Raw genomic sequence first — 20,253 nt, 5'->3', positions numbered from 1 at the left:
GCCTGCAACCTAGGAGATGCAGGACACGTGGGTACAATTCCAGGGCTGGGAAGATCCCCTGGAGAGAGTATGGCAAGCCACTCAGGTATTCTTGCCTGGAGAACCCCATGGACAGAGGAGCCTGGTGGGCTATGGTCAATCAGGTCACAAAGAATTGAAACGACTGAAGCAACTGAGTACATCACAGCGCAATAGCTGTTATTATGAAAATCTTCAAAGAGCTAACACACAAGTGAAAGAAGACAAATAGCAGAGAAGCGAACAATAGAGTCGGCTTCCCTTGTGGTTCAGTTGGTAAAGAATCTGCCTGCAATGCAGGAGACCCGAGTTCAATTCCTGGGTCAGGAAGATCCCCTGGAGAAGGAAATGGCAACCCACTCCAGTATTCTTGCCATGGAGAGGAGAGCCTGGCAGGCTACAGTGCATAGCGTCACAAGAGTTGGACATGACTTAGCAACTAAACCACCAAACAATACAGTATGTGAGATGATAAAACCTCTAGAGGAAAAATAGAGCAAGGAAGGAGAATAAGAAGCAAATGTTGAAGGAAAAAAATTTATATAGTCTTGCCTGAATTGATAAAATATGAAAAAAAAAAAAGATGTATAAAGGATATGAATGAGGGAACATGCTATGTGGCTAACTGGGGAAGAACACACCAGGCAGAGAAAACAGCAAGTGCAAAGGCCCTGAGATGGAAATATTCTTGACATACTGTGTTAACAGCAAGGTGGCAAGTATTGCTGAGCAGAGCAGAGGAAGCAGGGTGAGAGCTGTAGGAGGTGATGTCTTGGAGAGAGTATGTGAGTCAAAATAATGTTGGGACTAGAAGACCTAGGATGAAGCCACTAGGCTTTTTGGAAGCCACTTTAGCACTGGCCATTACAGGGCAAATGACATGGTCTAACTTCTGTTTTAACAGGATCCCTCAGGCTGCTATTTGGAGAATCATAGGAAAGGTGTTAAAGTGGAAACTGTAAAACCAGTTAAGAGGTTATTCTGATAACTGAGAAGGTATTGTAGGCAGCCTGGACTAAGTAGCAGAGGTGATGGGCAGTAGTAAGATAGTGGATATATTTTGAATGTAGAGGTAACAGAATTTGCTGTAGGACTGAATATGGAAGATGTGCTCAATAGGAAGTCAAGGATGATCTTGGTTGTTTGATTTAAACAAGGAGAAGATGCCATAAAATGAGGAGACAAAGTAAGCAGGAGAAGCTGGTTTGGGAAGCAGGACCAGGAACTCCATTTAGAAAATTAGAAGATGTAGATTCTTCCCATTAGACATCCAAATGGGACACGGGTCTGAATTTTGATTAGAGACTGGCTGGAGATATAAATCTGAGAGTCCTTACAGGATTTCAATTTAAGCAACTGCATGAGATCACTAAATGGATTTGACCAAAAAAATGCTGAATTTATTAAATGCTTATTGCATTCCAGACAATTTTCTATATGTTTTACATAGGTTATCTCATTAATCCTTGTAGGTAATCCTAAGATGATTCCACAGCTTTCATTTTGCATTCTAATTTTTTTACTTTGCCCACTTTTACAAAGGAAGCTGTTTTTCATCGTTTTAAGTCTTGCTGATCATAGCAACAGAGTGCAACACACTCATTTTGCATCTAAACCAAGGGTCAACAAACTTCTTCAGTAAAGGGCCAGATAGTAAATATTTTAGGCTGTGCAAGTCATATAGTCTCCGTTACAACTCTATGGCTACAGTGAGAAAGCAGCCACAGACTATACATAACGCAGTGGGCGTGGCTGTGGGCCAATGAAACTTCATTTATAAAACCTGGCAAAGAGCAAGATTTGTCTTGTAGACAGCAGTTTGCGGATCCCTCATCTAAACAAGGAGAAGGCAATGGCACCCCACTCCAGTACTCTTGCCTGGAAAATCCCATGGATGGAGGGGCCTGGTAGGCTGCACCCCATGGGGTTGCTAGGAGTCGAACACGACTGAGCAACTTCACTTTGACTTTTCACTTTCATGCATTGGAGGAGGAAATGGCAACCCACTCCAGTGTTCTTGCCTGGAGAATCCCAGGGATGGCGAAGCCTGGTGGGCTGCCGTCTATGGGGTCGCACAGAGTCAGACATGACTGAAGCGACTTAGCAGCAGCAGCAGCATCTAAACAGATGATTTGAATTAATTTGACGTTTCATGTTGATAAAATCAGAAAACAAATAATCAGAAAAGGAGTAAAAAAATTTCCCAGTGACAAGGTACTCTCAATATTGAATTAGAGGCTTTCAAATTTCATATTATAGTGCTCTTGAGATTTAGAGTATCCCAGAATCTAGAAAATTTCCTTAAAAATGTGACTTGGTGAGCGTCATCTGAGAGGACTCTAGGTTTTCCATAAGAAGGGTTCTAGTGACGGAGAAGGCAATGGCATCCCACTCCACTACTCTTGCCTGGAAAATCCCATGGACAGAGGAGCCAGGTAGGCTGCAGTCCATGGGGTCGCTAAGAGTCGGACATGACTGAGCAACTTCACTTTCACTTTTCACTTTCATGCATTGGAGAAGGAAATGGCAACCCACTCCAGTGTTCCTGCCTGGAGAATCTCAGGGACAGGGGAGCCTGGTGGGCTGCCGTCTTTGGGGTCCAACAGAGTCGGACACGACTGAAGCGACTTAGCAGCAGCAGCAGCAGGGATGGAAATATGATGGCAGAAAAAAGGACAGGTCTATGTACTGAAGTATTGATTGCTTTAGCAATCCACACAGTTGTTACTTAGGTTGTTGAAGAGGTGGCATGACTTTGGAGAACTACTGAACATTTCATGAGAGGAGATCATTTTGTTTATTTTAGTACTTAATTCTTTACTCTGCAATATGATTGTTCTGAAGTCTTACAACTTTAGAAGGGCTTTTATGATTTGAATGCTTAATATGAAATGAAATATAGGCAAGACATATAAATTATAGTTCATATTATCAGACAGTATTTAAAGTTAACAATTCCAAGAATAATTAATAACATGAGGGTATGTTCATTTTGCCATGCTAAGTGAATAGTTGGGAGACAAAATTCTGTATGTGGTAAGTTGTTAATTTTTATGATTCAGGTAACTTCAAAATGTTCCTTGCATCTGTAATCTTCTTCCCATTTCTACCATCACTACTCTTGGTCAGGCCTTATCACTTTTCACCTAATCTATAATATTACCCTCCTAAATAGGTTTTCAAGCACCAATTTATTCCTTTAAATCTCGACTCCTCAGCCCCCCAATCAAAGCATTGAATAGATGTGCCATCATTTTTTTAATGTGGATCTCATATAATCATTTCTTTCTCTGAATCTGTTAAGTGGTTTTCTAATACAGATAGAGTAACACCCTGATGATAAAGTTCCTACTTTAATTATTTCATACTACCTTTTCACTTATATCCCCTCAACAGATTCCACACATCCATGATCGATTCCAACCATTTACTGAGCATGCTTTGCCCTTCCCCACCCCTCAACATGCACCCCTACCTGAGAGTCTCTTTTGTTATTTTGGTGGTGAAGTCTACTGACCTGAAATCCCACCACCTACAAGAACCATCCCTTCCCCCATTTTCCCACTCCACTTCCTCCCATGTCTCTGCCTGCATCTCAGTCTCCTGTGTGCCATTCTTTTCAGAGTCAGTATTAAACGTTGCTACACTCAAAGCTATGTTTTTTTCCAGTAGTCATGTATGGATGTGAGAGCTGGACCATAAAGAAGACTGAGAGCTGAAGAGTTGATGCTTTTGAATTGCGGTATTGGAGAGGACTTTTGAGTGTCTTTTGAACAGTAAGATCAAACCAGTCAATGCTAAAGGAAATCAATCCTGAATATTCTTTGGAAGGACTGATGCTGAAGTTGAAGCTACAATACTTGTGCTACCTAATGTGAAGAGTCAACTCACTGGAAAAGACCCTGATGCTGGGAAAGACTGAAAGCAGTAGGAGAAGGGGGCAACAGAGGATGAGATGGTTGGCTGGCGTTACCAACCCAGTGGACATGAGTCTGAGCGAACTCCAGGATAGTGGAGGACAGGGGAGCCTGGCGTGCTGCAGTCCATGGGGTCACAAAGAGTCGGACATGACTTTGTGTGGAAACAACAATCTGCCTTTTCCAGATGGCCATTATCTGGAGTTCAGGAACACTGTTATTTTTCATACTGGTATTTCTCCAAGTCCAAAACACAAAGTAGTATAAACAAGAGAGTCTATAACTCTTTTAATTCAATTTAAATTTTAGATGGGTATTTTATATCCTTACTAAGTGAAGTTTAAGAGAACTTTTGTCTGAAACTATCTGTTAACAAAATGATTTTTGGTCAGAATTAGTTAGTTATTCAAGGAACTTTACCCTCCAGACATATGTATCACTCACAGTAATTAATGTGTACCAATCATTTAAAATCCATCATAGTATACAAATAATCTTTGAATAAATTAGAAAGACACAAATAAACTATAGGTAAATTACAGTGAAGGCATGCATGCCTTCTGCCAGGAGAGCTGGAGTTGAAAAGACACCAGCCAGTTGGATATCCTTGTTCAGAGAGAAACTTGCCCAACCATACAAATGGGCCTGCCCTTGCTCCTCTCTTTTTTGAGGAGATTAATGTCATGTTGCATTCTAAAACTAAACCAAGGACTAAGGATATAATGGCAAAAACCAGCTTCATGTACTGAGGAGTGGGAAATCAGGCCCATTTTACTGTGACATGGAAGGAATACAGAGTGTACCTTATCTAAACAGGAGAAAGGAATATAAACAATCTCTGGGAATATAAAAACACACATTTGAGCTTCTTTATTTAAATTAATTATTGTGTCATATTGTAACAAGGTGACATGGGGGAGGGGGGTTAATTGCTTTCATTGTCCAGTGAGTTCCTTTGTCAATTAGTCTTCTTTCGCCTCTTAATAAATAATGAAAGTTCCACTTCTGTGGAGCCACTGGACAGTTCATTAAACAGGAATGCCTGTTGTTGCCTCTTCTGGTCTTAGGTCAAGGCTCTGCCAAAGCTAGGCCAAAAAGCTTTCTAACAACTAGTGATGACTCTGATCTGACTGGTTGTTGCTACAAGATTCAGAAGTTAACTTAATAAAGTATATGGTGTCCACATACATAGATACTCTGAAGAGTTTTTTCCTACCATGCTTTTGGAAGTATTCTTTAATTTATAGACAGTAATAGTACAGTTGATACACAGATTTTTAAGATGATGGGGAGGAGATGAGAGAATACAATGTGTTTTAAAAAGATAAAATTTTATTTTTTGTAACTTTTTAAAAAGTTCAAATGGTTCTCTTCTTAGGTATATTTTACCACAGTGAATACTGTCCATATTAAAACACAAATACTTAAGTAAGCAATTCAATTAAGTCTAGAACACGACCCTCACATTTCTGTTTGCATTTTTTTTTGCAATTAAATAATCTATTCAAGAACATCAGAGATTTTTTTTAAGTTCTCCTAATTGTATAATATTTTTCCAGCTTGTCAAATGCCTGATAAGAACTCTTCAGATTTTCTAAAACATTCCCTTTATATAACATTGTGAGAAATCTTCTGAAGGCAGCATTTATGGACTTAGAATACTCTGGGTCCAGGAACAACAGCCATTAACTCTAACATTGAGTAAGTCACTTTTCTTCACACCTCTGGTGGCCCAAGTTGAGAAAAAAAAAAAGAAAAGGCAAACAGTCCGCAGCAGTGTGAAGGCTCTGGAATCCTTTCATAATATTCAAGTTGCTCAGGGTCCTCGTGGAGAGGTCTTACTTCATTTCCCACACATTTTCTGACCTATTTTGTCTGCCTTTTCTCAGAAGGATTTTGCTTGCTCCACTGTCGACTAAGCAGTAAACTAATTATCTTGTTCAAATCCCTTTGTAACGCCCCTAATCCTATTAGTTATAAGAATGTCTGAATACTGATTGCAAACCTTTTCTCCCCCCTTTCTTTTTTAGAGAGAAAGGTCCAGAGGTTTGGTCCTCGAGAGGGGTAGTCTAGCCAGTTCACTGGACCACGGCAAAGACAATTCTGGCCATCCAAACTCCCAGGCTGCCTACACGTACAGAAAAAAAATACTCTATTATTCATTCATTCCTGTTATTCATTCATTCCAATTCTCTCTCTCTCTGTCTTTCACATACACACACACACACTGGATTTAGTAATCATCCATGTCTCTTTGATTGCCTTATGAAAGTCAAGTTCTGAACACTCTTACTCACCCAGCAGAGCACAGTGAATGCTGGCCCCAGCTAGAAGCTCAACTTCTCTTTCCTTCTTTTATCTGGAATGTTTTAATGAAGAGGGTGACGCTGTTACAGGAAGTCAAAGCCTTACGAAGCAGAGGAAATGAACAACTATTACAACAGACCTCTACCAGCCCTGTGAGTCTTAACTTCTTTTCTTCAAAGCACTCTCACAAGTCTTGTTAAAGGACTCTCTCTGCCTCTGTAGAAGACGCTGAGACCATTGCCCCCTGCTGTCTATTACTGAGGGAACTTTAATCACTTTTTCTTTTTTGTTCCCAATGGGGAAGGAGCCAGACTGTGGTGAAAAGCCTGTGGTCAGAGGCAATGTTAAGGAGCCATGAAATTTATCTGACTTCCACAAAAGATGAATTCTACCCTTCCCATTCTGCTTTTGCCAGGCAGGCTGCTTTGGGTTGGCTGCTCTGTCTTAGAAAAAACAAATACTTGTTTTAAACAGAGACGCATGATGAGGATCCGATCTTCCCATGCCATCTCCTACCTATGTAGAATATCCATATCCTTAGCATAGAAAGTCAACTTTTCATATTAGTAAAACAGTGTCTTTCCCCTTGCATTATTGTTTCTTGGTACCACAGGCAAGGTTTCAGAAATGATCTTGAAGACGTTATGATATGTGTTAGAGGAAAGTCTCCTCTTTAATATCTTTCTGGAGTCTGAGAAAAATTATAACAGACAAGAGAAAAGTGCAGATTCCTCAGGTAAGGATACAAAACTGCCAACCTAAAAAAATTCAAGGACTGAGCACTTGTACTTATATTCTTTAGCAGCCAACAGAGTCTGTTAAGACACAGAAGGTTGAGTTTCTACTGGACACTCTCTTGGCATATGAGAAAGAGTTGGCCTGTTCTGGTGTGTGTGTCCATGGTAAGGTGCATGTGGATGTCAGTATATAGAGAGGAAGGTGAAGGCTGTGAGGAAAGGGGAGGGTGGACACACTTCGAGCCACGGCCTGCTGCTCTACGGAAATTCAAGGCCTAATGAAAGTGCTAAGTATTTGTTAGCAGCAGTTTGAAAACAATGAGAATACAGGCTTGGGGGTGCTGGGGGGTGGTGAGCAATTTTATGGTATCTATATACTCTATTGGGCTTTCCTGGTAGCTCAGACGGTAAAGCGTCTGCCTACAACACAGGAGATCCAGGTTCGATCCCTGGGTAGAGAAGATCCCCTGGAGAAGGAAATGGTAACCCACTCCAGTACTCTTGCCTGGAAAATCCCATGGACCAAGGAGTCTGGTAAGCCACAGTCTATGAGGTTGCAAAGAGTCGGACACGACTGAGCGATATACTCTATTACCTGGTGAAGAAAGGATTCTAGGCAGTTAACAGGACTGTGTTTGATACAAGAGGATGAAGAAATAGATAAGTAACTTGTGATGAAGGGTAAGTTCAGAGGTGTTCATTCATGGAAACCCTTGTCCAGAGTAAGAAGCAGACTCCTTTCTGTGCTGAAAGACACTCTGTCTTGGAGATCAAAAGCATTCCAGCTATCCAGGAAAAATACACATGTTTTCTCTGGTGCTGAAGTCAAGAACATATTTACCTGAGAGGTCATATGATGAGATGGCGCACAATATCCTTAAAAACATCTCTACATAAATACAAGAATAAGCGTAGCAGCCGATTCTCAAAATATCCCTCCAGAAAGTCCAGGGCATGTCAAGGGCATACTAGCAAGTACTTCTACTGGGACCAAATACAACTGAGCATAAGCATGTGACTTTGAAGCAGCTTAGCTTGTGAGATACTGTCTATATTCAAAAAAGCTGAGTATGTGTTGGTTAGGAAAATGTGCAAGAAACATGAAAAAAAACCCCCACAAACTTTGAAAAATTGCAAACTAATCTGAAAACAATAATTCTTATATTGTACTTCTTTAATTGCTTCATTTGTACCTGCTTCATTACGATATAACCAACATCCTATATCTGATAAATTAATAAAAAACTCATAAACATCCCATTAATTTGATTTCAGTTTTTCTTAAAAAAAAATCTACATGCAAATGTAATCCTCAGATAACATGCAAGTATTATCACCATTTCTAGTGATGGCAACTGCTGCTGCTACTGCTAAGTCGCTTCAGTCGTATCCGACTCTGTGCGACCCCAGAGACGGCAGCCCACCAGGCTCCCCTGTCCCTGGGATTCTCCAGGCAAGAACACTGGAGTGGGTTGCCATTTCCTTCTCCGAGTGATGGCCACTACCTACAGAATAAAATTCACACGTGATCAAAAGGACTGAATCCAGCCCCTCTTCGTGGTTCTACTTCATTCTTACTACTCTCCTCAACACCTTTCTGTTTCACAGATGCATCAAAATACATTTATGCCACTGGGATTCTGCATTTTCTGGTCTCTCTGTCTCAAATGCTGTCCAGTTCTTGATTTACTCTCTGTACTGACAACTAACCTCAAAGGTCCTGGTCTTGGAGAAGCTTTCCCTGACTCTTTCATCTAAAACAGCTCTTCTCTCTTCAAGCATTCTCTAACCAAAGATCTTTTCTTCATGTTTCTTAGACTGTCAACTGAAATTATCGCATTTGTTTTTTAAATGTATTAACTTATTTAATGATTACTTCTCGTTCTCCGCCATAGACTGTCGGTCTAAAATTAGGAATCCTTTCACCTTATTTATAGTAATAATTTTGGCTCCTCCATAAATATTGGCTAAGTAGGTGAGTAAAGCAAATCTTACACCAGGAAACACTGTGTCTTTCAAAATACAGGATAGCAATTTAAATTCGATTCCATTTTTTCAACCTTTAAAGAAATTAGGGTTGTAGATTGGACTTCATGAAGAAGCATGGAAAAAGAATTTTTGCCTTGATAATGAAAACAGAGGAACCAGTAAACTCCCACTAAGGATAAGTCTTAAAAGTATTCTTAGGTTGCTGCCTTTCCTTTACTAAAAGTATCATCCCACGCCCAGTAAATGCCCACAGACCTATGTGTTCAGAGGCAGCCTGCTCCCCATGAAGTACCTTCAGTTCAGTTCGGTTCAGTTCAGTCGCTCAGTCATGTCCAACTCTTTATGACCCCATGGAGCGCAGCACGCCAGGCCTCCCTGTTCATCGCCAACTCCTGAAGCTTACTCAAACTCATGTCCATCACGTCTGTGATGCCATCCAACCGTCTCGTCCTCTGTCATTCCCTTCTCCTTCTGCTTTCAATCTTTCCCAGCATCAGGGTCTTTTCCAGTGAGTCAGTACTTCCCATCAGGTGGCCAAGCTGAGTTTGGAGTTGGAGTTTCAGCTTCACCATCAGTCCTTCCAATAAATATTCAAGGTTGATTTCCTTCAGGATTGACTGGTTTGAACTCCTTGCAGTCCAAGAGACTCTCAAGAGTCATCTCCAACACCATAGTTCAAAATCACCAATTCTTTGGCATTCAGCTTTCTTTCTAGCCTAATTCTCACACCCATACATGACTACTAGCAATGTTTACTCTCTTTTGAAGGTACTTCAAAGAGAGTAAAAATCAAAAGTTCATCATTCTATTAAATGACCTGACAGGTCCAAACAAAACCACAGAAAACGGACTTGTTTCTAAGCCACAAACTCTGTGAACAGGAAGGAAAATCAAGGCATATCCAAGGATCAGCATGTCTGGGGCCACTGCCCCTACCTAGCTAGTCCCAACTTGATAGAACTGCAGTGGTGAAGGCTCATGAGGAGTGTCTTAAAAGGGGAACAGGACAGCCAGCCACTTCAGCTGTCAGCAATTTCCCATTTAATGCTGCACAAATGCCCTTCTGTAAGCAGTATCATATGAAAGTACTTGGAGCCTTTGTTTAACAACAACAACAACAAAGATGAAGAACATAGAAGTGAGGCCAGGAACTCAAAGGAAAGTCTAGCTGTTAACTGAAGGATAGTCCCTGAGTTGTCAAATGCTGTATTTTCTGTTCTGGCCACTTAGGGGCACTCGAAGCCTGAGAAATGGCCACCAGAACCCAGATTCCAAGATTCCTGATCTGCAATGTGAGAACAGCAAAGAATGTAACAGAGGCATGTTCTGCCTAGCTTCCTACTGAATAGCCATGCTCTTCATCCGGATACAGCTGTGCTTTCTTAGGCAACGATAACAAAAAACAAAATAACAGGTTACAAAGAAAAGAAAGGCAAGGAAGTGATTACCATGAATAGGATAGCATTTTCTCTAGGTGGGCAAGAGGCAGGTTCACATGAGAGGAAAAGAAGGGAACACGTGGTGTGATGGCAAGGTCCCATCACTCCTCTGAGTGGCAAGTATGATGCTATGCTCATTTGTTTCAATTGTGACCCTGTGGACTGCAGCCCACCAGACTCCTCTGTTCATGGAATTTTCGAGGCAAGAATACTGGAATGGGTTGCATTCCCTTCTCCAGGGGATCTTCCCAACCCAGGGATCGAACTCACGTCTCCCTCAGCTTCTGCAGTGCAAGCAGATTCTTTACCCACTGAGCCACCTGGGGAGCTCAGCAGTTTAGACATTTGCTCTAAAGTTTTCTGTACATTTTTGTATGATTCTCTGTCTGTCAAAAGACATTACTTTTTATCATAGTCACTTTTAACTTCACACATACATACTAAAAGTGAATTTGAATGCAAGAGTCTTTAAACACAAAGAAGCATGGCCTTAGGAGTTAAACATTGGTTTCAATCTCCCTGCCTTACTCCCTAGGAGACTCTGCAAAAGTGAGTTCATTTTTCTAGCTTTATTTTTCTTTTTGGTAAAGTGTATATGAAAGTACTGAGTCTTCTGGGCCATGGTGTGGATCAGATGTACATGAAGGCAAATAGCCCGAATGGATCATGGAATGCCTTGAAATGAGTTTTCTTCCATTCTCCCTCCTTCCTCCATTGCCTTCTTTAACTCCACCAAGTTAGTTATTGAAGTCAGAAGCCTTATAAATAAAGGGAAACATGGTTAAAAATGATAGAGAACACATGCTTAAGGGAATTAATTTTAGATAACATTCTACATGTGGTTGGGGGGTGGGGAAGAGGGGGAGAGAAAAATCAATAATAATCTGCTGATCCTATCTAATCATTATTGGTAAATTTTGAGAAACTATTGTTACTATCTGACATTGTTGTAAAAGAAGAATGCAAACTCACAGCTTTCCCTGCATAGCTTCGCTTCACTTATTCAAAGATACTGGTGGTTTTGAAACACACCAGCAGTTCCTACAAGAACTCTGGCATGAAGCTGTTATTAACTAACTCAGGACACAAATACCATACTCACAAATACCTAAGGTAGACAAGTTTTAAAAATGTAGCCATACACTTTCAACCTTTAAAACCCACAATGATTCAATGTTCACAAAATACCTTTTGCTTCTCTAGACCTACAGACCCATTCTATAAGAATACAACTTTCCTATGACCTCTGGCTTTGATAAAATGTTATCCAACAGGTTTCGGCATAAGTACCTATGCAGGTACAGAAAAAAGACACTTACTGACTGTATTATAATCAAAATATGAACTTGAAGACTGGTTTTTTAATGACGCACCCTCTGTGAAGGAAGCATAATTTAGTGGAAGAAGTGATGTGAAAGTGAACTGTCAGTCGCTCAGTCATGTCCGACTCTTTGTGACCTTGTGGGCTGTAGCCCACCACATTCCTCTGTCCGTGGGATTCTCCAGGCCAGAATACAAGAGTGAGTTGCCATGCCCTCCTCCAGGGGATCTTCACGACCCAGGGATCAAACTTGGATCTCCTGCACTGCAGAGATTCTTTACCATCTGAGCCACCAGGGAAGTCCACCCAGTTTAGTGGAAATAGTGTTGTTATTAGAACTAAAAGCTATTGGTTCCAGCTGGACCACTACTATTCACAGGCTATACATACCTGGGCATCTCTCTCCCTTGAGGTCTCTTTCTTTGCCTTTCAGTTGAGGACACTGATACCTTTCCTGCTTATCTTGGAGATTTTCCAAGGATCAAATGAGATAAAATAAACATAATTACTAAGCCCTGGGCAGCTATACCACAACTATTACATAACAAGTTCCTTCTCCAACTCTAAAATGTACTAGTTTGGGGACCCTGGGCAAGTTAGCTGCCTCTCACCCACTACTGACTTCTTTGGGAGTAACACTGAAATCTTCCTCAGACAGTTGTTTTGAGGATTAGACGAAATAATAACATAAGCCTGATCCCTGATACCAGCTCTATACTATTTATCATCAGTTATATATACATACATATACACGCCAGATGATGTTTTTATTCTGTATCAGTGGCTTTTCAGCCAAGTCTCATGTCCTGCTTTCTAAGCTCAGCTCTCCTTTCTTATCATTTAAGCCTCTCCCTCTTTTTCTTTTCCTCTTCAACAAGTTTACAGAAACTAAAGCTACAATTTCACCTGTTCCTTACAATTTTAGTTATCACCAACATACAAATAACCCTACCTGTCAAACTTTGGAGACTTTCTCATTAATAAAATATTACCCCGTGAATTTTCTCCAGGTCATCTCTGATCAGATAATCCACTACCAAGTCAAGTGAAATATGATTATTGTAGAAAACTATTTTCCTGCTGTCACATATCCTTCTGCTAAATTCCTCATTCTCTCAAGAATTTGATTCCCAGGCTCCGTATTCATTCTTTTTGTAGCTTTAGCTTTGTGTTCCTATACAGCATTCTACAAACCTGCCCCTTCCATTCAGCTTCCTACACATTGAACGTTTTAGCTGTTGCTGTGCTCATTAGTCTACAGTCCTGGTGATACCCTTCTTCCCTACCACCTCTGCATGCCAGGCTCAGAGATGCTTCATCCAGTGAAGATGTTGGGTGATCAGCAGTCGTCTGGCATGAGTTAGCTACCACACTAAGCACTGAGAACGCAGTGACAAAGCAGGCAGCGTAAGTGTTCCTGCTTTCAAGAAGCTCGCAGTCTGAGCTTAACCAAGGAACACTGACCAAGAACAGTCATTCACACACTAGTGTGACTGGGAAAAATCCCAGGTTTCTAGAGCAGCAACAAAGGTAACATCAAAACCCAACAAGAGTTCTGAAAAACTCATGGTCATGAAAATTTTGGGATGTGGGGGACCAGCAGGCAAAGGAAGCTATGTATTAAAAAGTACGCAAGCCAGCTTGGGAATGCAATAACTTAAAGCAGCTGAAATCAATCCAAATTTGAGTTTTCTCCACATACAACTTTAAGCTTTTAGCTAAAAAGCTACTTTGCAACATGAAGTATCCATATAAAATATCTTTCTTTTCTGATTTTTTAAAAGGCTTTAAGCATTTCTTAGGAACATAAAATTGAACTTACTAAAAAAATCTCCATTGGTTGAAAGTAGCTTTTTTTCTATCAAACTAATTTATGTACAGGAGACAGAGGAAACCTACCTTTAGAAAACAAAACAACTTTTGATAAGTTTTGATTGTAGCCAATCAATATGTTAGATTTTTAAATGGAAATTTGCTCTCTATAATAGATACACACCATACACACATACACACACATATTTATGGACCTTTTCTTCCCCCTGAGACTATTTTATTTATACAAATAAAAGCCATCAGAAGCTTTGGCAATATTTCTTAAAACAAAAACAAAAAACGTGTTAAAAGTTCAGGAAAAAAATGAGCCATGAGTTTTTCTTAAATGACATTAAAGAAACCTCAAAGTAATAACAAAAAACCTTCAAAATACAATAAATTGAACAAAGCATAAAACTTTGTGACAAAATAAAAAGTTCTTTTCTATAAAAAGAAAAGCCATCTATTAAAAGAACAGAGTTTTCCCAAGCCATAAAGTCTGAAGGTCAAAACAATCTAGAAATAACAAGAGCTAAAACAAAACTTCATGGAACACTTACAATGAACTTCAAACAGTATTTTAAAATGAAAAGAAAATTTAGGGAAAATAAGCAAACACATTTTCTTGGGAAATGGACAAAGATTTCCTAAGTCAAATCACTCATTATTGATCAAGTAAAGTATTCAGCAAGAACAAAGAAGTATGCAAAGGAAATACATAGACCTAATTTATTTGGATTTACAAATCTGACGTCAGTGAAGTCTCACTCATTGTTACTTTAAAATAAGAGTTACTGTGGAACTGGGGCAAATAAGTGATGGATCTGAAACTAAAAACTAAGGGCTATCTGGAGATGGGAAACAAAGGGCAATGCCTATTTGGTAAATCTCTGAAAGCAGGAGAGCATCCCACAGTATACTAGTCAATGTCTCTATGATTATAAATATAAAGAATGCTCAGAAAGGGGATGTGTATACTAACTTTAAATGTTTCTTTAGTGACAAATACTGCATTAAAACGAGGTCACCGTAGAATCTGAATTTTACACAAACATGCTGAACTACTGGATTTTTGTTGTTAATCCTAACTATTTTAATAAACTTAATCAAATAATGTGAAATGAAATTGGAAATAGGAAGCTATTATAAAATATCAAATATTGTTAATTCAATTATTTGAATATTTTAAGTATTGAAACCCTCTCTCTGAAACTGTAAAAATTAGCTGTAAAAATCTTCAAATAGAACAAAGCATACTATTGATCATTTTAAAATACCATAATATACATGTAGATAGTGGCTAACTTTTTAAGCTTTATTTGTGAATAAATGGTCACTGCAATATTTAAAAAAAACCATACATATGAAATTTTGTTACACAAGATGCTATTATGTGGTTGGTATTTTTAAAGCTATGATAAAATTCTTGGGTCTTCTGAATCTTTTTGACTTCATGACTTTCTCAAATTATTTTTTGACATTTTTTCTCTACTAGAATTTTACTTTGAATTCCATAAATATTATGATGGGTAAGTGATCTAATTCAAAAGCAAGAACTGTCAGAGAACAATAAACATTGTCATTTATATGAAGTTAAGGTGCTCTGAAATTAATCAGCAGATAAAAATGTTTTATGGCTAGTTTGTACTTTCTTGATTCAATTTGACATTCCTGGAAAGTGTCAGTAGTCAATGGAAAAAGTGCCAATAAAACATTAGTCCCATGCATCTTAACTTCTATGTAAACTATGGGCAACTTGGCAATTAGCAAACTGTTTCATTTGTCCATTTAATTTACAAATTCTATGAAGCAATGCAAAATATTATCTTTGCCTGATAAAGCAATCTAAAAAGGTAATCAATAAAAAGAGAGAATTTTTAACTATACAAGAGGTATAATAAAATGATCACATGAGCCAAGATTAAGTTCCTTTAAGAAAATATATTTAATAAATATACTTAAAGCTCAAATATTTAAATGAATTCATAACCATTATTTGTCAGTGGTATAAATAAATACATAAGGCTTTCCTGGTGGCTCAGTGGTAAAGAATCCACCTGCCAATGCAGGAAATGCCAGAGACACAGGTTCAATTCCTGGGTCAGGAAGATCCCCTGGAGAAGGAAATGGCAACCCACTCCAATATTCTTGCCTGGGAAATCCCATGGACAGATTTACAACAGTAAAAGAGTGGGATACAACTTAGCAACTAGACAACATCATCAAAATAAATACCTATCAGGCTTACAACTTTCCTTACTTATGAAACCATTTTAACACATAGTATGGTAACTAAACATTTATTTTGCATTATGTTTATACATTATATCTTCCCTATTTCATTCCTTTATTTAGCAAACGTATGTTTAGTGTATGTATGTTAAATGGCAATAACAGTACTAAAGGCTTAAAATAGAGGTTCTCTCTGAAATTGCAAGCATTGAGAATGAAATACAGACTCCTGAGCAAGTGAGATTTCCACCATTAAACATTTATAATCAGAAAAATGCTCTCTTTTTTTAACTTGAAATACAATTTAAATTCTAAATCTATATAAACATGTTTAACATTGTATATAAACATGTTTAACATTGTATATAGCAAATTATGATTTAGTCACATTAAAATAACTATAGAAATTCACTACTTATAGGTTTTTCATTTTGGCTAATAGTTAAGAATATCACAAAAAAAATACAAAGAATGAGCACTTGTGATATGTTCACGAAAGGGATTTATTTACAATCTTTCCATTACCTTAAGTCTTTTTTCTTGGTTTTTAAATATTCCCCTCTCCATTCCAATTAAGTTGGTTTTGGGTGAAATTTAACAAAATAAAGATCCCACCAATCTTGGTGTTGTATACATGTCTACTGTTGCTGTGTACAATCTCTATTATGTGTACATGTGAATGCACTTTGGGTATAATATGGTTGTACCTATATGGGAAAAGAATCTAAAACAGAGTGGATTATAACCGATTCACTTTGCTGCACAGCAGAAACTAAAACAATGCTGTAAATCAACTATGCTCCAATAAAAAATATTTTTTTAAAGTTAAAAAAAAATTGGTTGTATTATATGAAAATTGTGAGTCACTCCTATGATAGGGGCAGGGGAGACACAAAAGGAGCACAGGGTAAGCTAACTGGCTGAGCAGTAATAGAGAATGGCTAATAATATCTTAGAAAGTATAGCAAAACTTAAGGGAAAAGAAACAAAAGCAAGGAGAGCAGGTTATATACATGTTACCTAAAGCCTCCAAATAATTCTAAACAGAATTTCTGGGGTTAATAGTTTCAAATGATAAAAATAGAAAGATGTTGAATATATGGACACCCACTTCACTCCAACCTCCTAATCCTCATTTCTCAGCTTTTCTCTTGCTTCACAGAAACTGACTTTTTCTGTTTTCCCCAAATTCTGTCTTGTTGCTGTCTCAGATCCCTTAGGGATGAAACAACCTCTGTGGCAGTCTAACTCTCTCCCATTCAGGTCACTGTCTCCTCCTCGGAGAGGTCTGTCCTGACCAGCCCATCTGAAAGAATGCCCACTTCTAGTCACCATCTTTCATTATACTAAAGCCACAGTACATATATGTGATGTTTATATGAGAGTGTAAGCTTCCTGGGAGTAGAGACACTGCCTGACCTATCCACACCAGTAATCCTAGTGCTTAGATAGAAGAATGCCTAGCACACAAGAAGAATGCAGGAGTGAAAACCTAAACACAGAAAAATACTGGTGTTATGTTTATTATTTGCTGTAAGACAAAATAAATGCTTTTACATCTATATGGAGAGGGAATTAAATAAAATGGAAGAATCTCCAAAATTCCTTTAGCCACAAGAATAATACATAAAAATCGATGGTTAGGACTCAAACTCATTAGTTCTAATTTAAGATGCAAAAATCTTATCCATATGTACATTATCCTTTGTGTTATTTGTTAAATAGATCTTCTTTCATTGGCTTTCATTGGCTCTCTGTCAACAGCAATCTTCCTTACCAGATTTCTTCCATATAGTCTAAGGGACCTTTAATTATCCTTTCTCCTATGACTGGAGATTTTTTAAACACCAAAACCTTGAATATGAGGGTCATGCATAAAAAAGCGTTGTATATCAAAATTAAATTAGCCTGATGAAGTGTACACAACAATTACACTTAAAATGGTATATTTTTAGATCAAACCATATGAAACTGACAGTTCTTTTGTTAGGTCAAAATAGTCAAATGCAGTTTCCTATAGTTAAAACTGATATTCTCGGGTATACAGCACAGTAAACATGTATCACTGGTAAGACATTCCTCCACTAATTTTCACTTTAACGTGTATTCTTTTTCCCAAAATAGGCAAAGACAAATGAAATGCTATGTTCCTGTTAAGTATTCAAACCATGTTAATTCACTCCTGGATTAATTTCTGGTCTCATACTGATGTCCTGACTAAAATTTAGAGAAACTAGAAAACATTCTTAAGTTTTTTACAGCTGATTATCTGTAACTCACAATAGGGGGGAAAAAAAGCATCTAATATGTGAGATCTTTGTGTGATACAGATAAATCGATACATAAATATAGCCATAACACTAAAATGACAGTCCAAAATGTACTAGAGGATATGAAGTAGGACAAGGAAGATAAAAAAAATAAGCCAAGGAATGACCTTTGAAATATGATTATTTCCTCATGACAAAGCACAGGGACAGAAGAAACAAGCTGCAATGTTATTCCAGCCATGCATTCATTAGTACCACTCTGAAACAACTTCTGTAGATCTCTGATAAATGTAGGCTGAACAATCTAACAAAAATGAACAGGAAACCAAAGCATAGATGTGCTAAATAATAATCTTGCATGGGAGTGCATAAGTGCTGTCAAATGGAGAACACGGAAAGAGGAAGGCAAAGGAAACCATCCATCAGGAATTATAAAATGCTTAGAGTCTCTCAACATCGAGCTGGATTTCATAGGCTGTGTATTATTGAATCCTAAGACTCTTATCAGCTTCTCACAGGAAGTTCCTCCTCTCATTACATTGTAGAAATAAATCTATTTACAATACTTTTCTTAGCCTTTTGGGAAAAAGGCAATACTGATGCTGCCAATACAATAATCTTCTGCAAAATAGCGAAATGGTTCACAATGTATTTTAAGTGGATTTATAAGAAAATGTGACCTGTGCTGTTCAAAAAGTTCAGCATTAAATTTTAAGCTTTCATTCTAACTCCAATAGATGTTGCTCTAAATTAATGTCAGCAGGAAATCAACACTAAGCAGGAGACATATGGTGAAGACAGGGACAGAGGAACTCATCATGAATCACTTTCCTTCACTGAAGGAGAAAAATAAAATGTTTATATTTTTAAATGTTACTACAAAATGTTCCACCAGCAAGACTGAGAATTCTAAGCGGCATGTAATGATCAGACTTCAGCCAATTTCAAAACATACTCTGGATTTAAAAGTCGTGCCTGACCTCCTGTAAAAGGCAAATATTTCTATAAAATGGCATTCATCAAATTCTTTATCAAACTTAGGGAACTTAAAGCTATCTCCATTTTGATATCTAAGCTAAACACTGGCAATGTTGATTAACTTTTCTTTTAATTTCCTCTATTCTAGTTCCAGAAACTAGTTCCAGAAAAGCAAAAAATAGTGTCCTCATCTACTTGGACTGCCATAATCAAATACCATAGAACAGGTGGCTTAAAGAACAGGAAGACTTCCTCTTTTACTTCTAAAGCTGAGAAATTCATGATCAAGGAGTCAGCATGGTTGTTTTTCGGTGAGACCTCTATTTCTAACTTGCAGAGACCCCCTTCTCACTGCATCTTCATATGCCAGAGATACAGGAAAAGCTAACTTTCTGGCCTTCTAATTCCATCATAAGAGTCCCATCCTTAAGATCTCTACTAAACTTAATCACTGGAGGCCCCATCTCTGAATGGGGCTTCAATACACACATCTGAGAGGGAGAACAATTCAGTTCATAGCAAACAGACTGAATGAAACTACAAAACTCAGGAACTTTAAGAAACATAAAGGTGAGAAAAGGACAGTACAAAACAAAGATATGGCAAAATTTATGGAAAACACATCTTAAGTTTGCTCTTGGTTGCATGAGAGAAATTACTACTAAATCTAAGTGTTGACACTGCTACTGAATGATCGGTTTCTAGTTGAATCATGTCTTTTGTGAATTGCCTAATGGGGGTGGACCACCGAGTTGAAGCTAAAAACTCTTAGTTTAACATTCTCATTTTCACCAACAATCAAAATACATAGATTTATCTAGCAGATTTGAACCTACAGGGAAAACAAAATTTGTCTGGTACCTAAAGAGTTAAATCAGTCGCCTCAGTTCGGTCACTTAGTCATGTCCAAGTCTTTGTGACCTCACGGACTGCAGCATGCCAGGCTTCCCTGTCCTTCATTATCTCTCAGAGTTTGCTCAAACTCATGTCCATCAAGTTGGTGATGCCATCTCCTCCTCTGTTGTCCGCTTCGCCTCCTGCCTTCAATCTTACCCAGCATCGGGGTCTTTTTAAATGAGTCAGTTCTTCGCATCAGGCAGCCAAAGTACTGGAGCTTCAGCTTCAGCATCAGTCCTTCCAATGAATATTCAGGACTGATTTCCTTTAGGATTGACCGGATCTCCTTGCTCTCAGGAATGCTAGAACGTGTTTTCCCTATGCATACAGTGAAAA

At 38.4% G+C, this 20,253-nt stretch overlaps 1 protein-coding gene across 2 annotated transcripts in view; it reads right to left on the bottom strand.

The window, feature by feature from the left end:
• The window catches only part of SLIT2 (slit guidance ligand 2), a 405,585-nt gene that overhangs the window by 182,854 nt on the left and 202,478 nt on the right, over positions 1-20,253 (bottom strand). The gene's annotated exons all lie outside the window — the stretch shown is intronic.

Source organism: Oryx dammah, unplaced genomic scaffold, assembly GCF_014754425.2.
Source record: "Oryx dammah isolate SB20612 unplaced genomic scaffold, SCBI_Odam_1.1 HiC_scaffold_3, whole genome shotgun sequence".
Classification (NCBI taxonomy): domain Eukaryota; kingdom Metazoa; phylum Chordata; class Mammalia; order Artiodactyla; family Bovidae; genus Oryx; species Oryx dammah.
The sequence above is the reverse complement of the archived record's forward strand: the minus strand, read 5'-3'. Positions and strand labels throughout refer to the sequence as shown.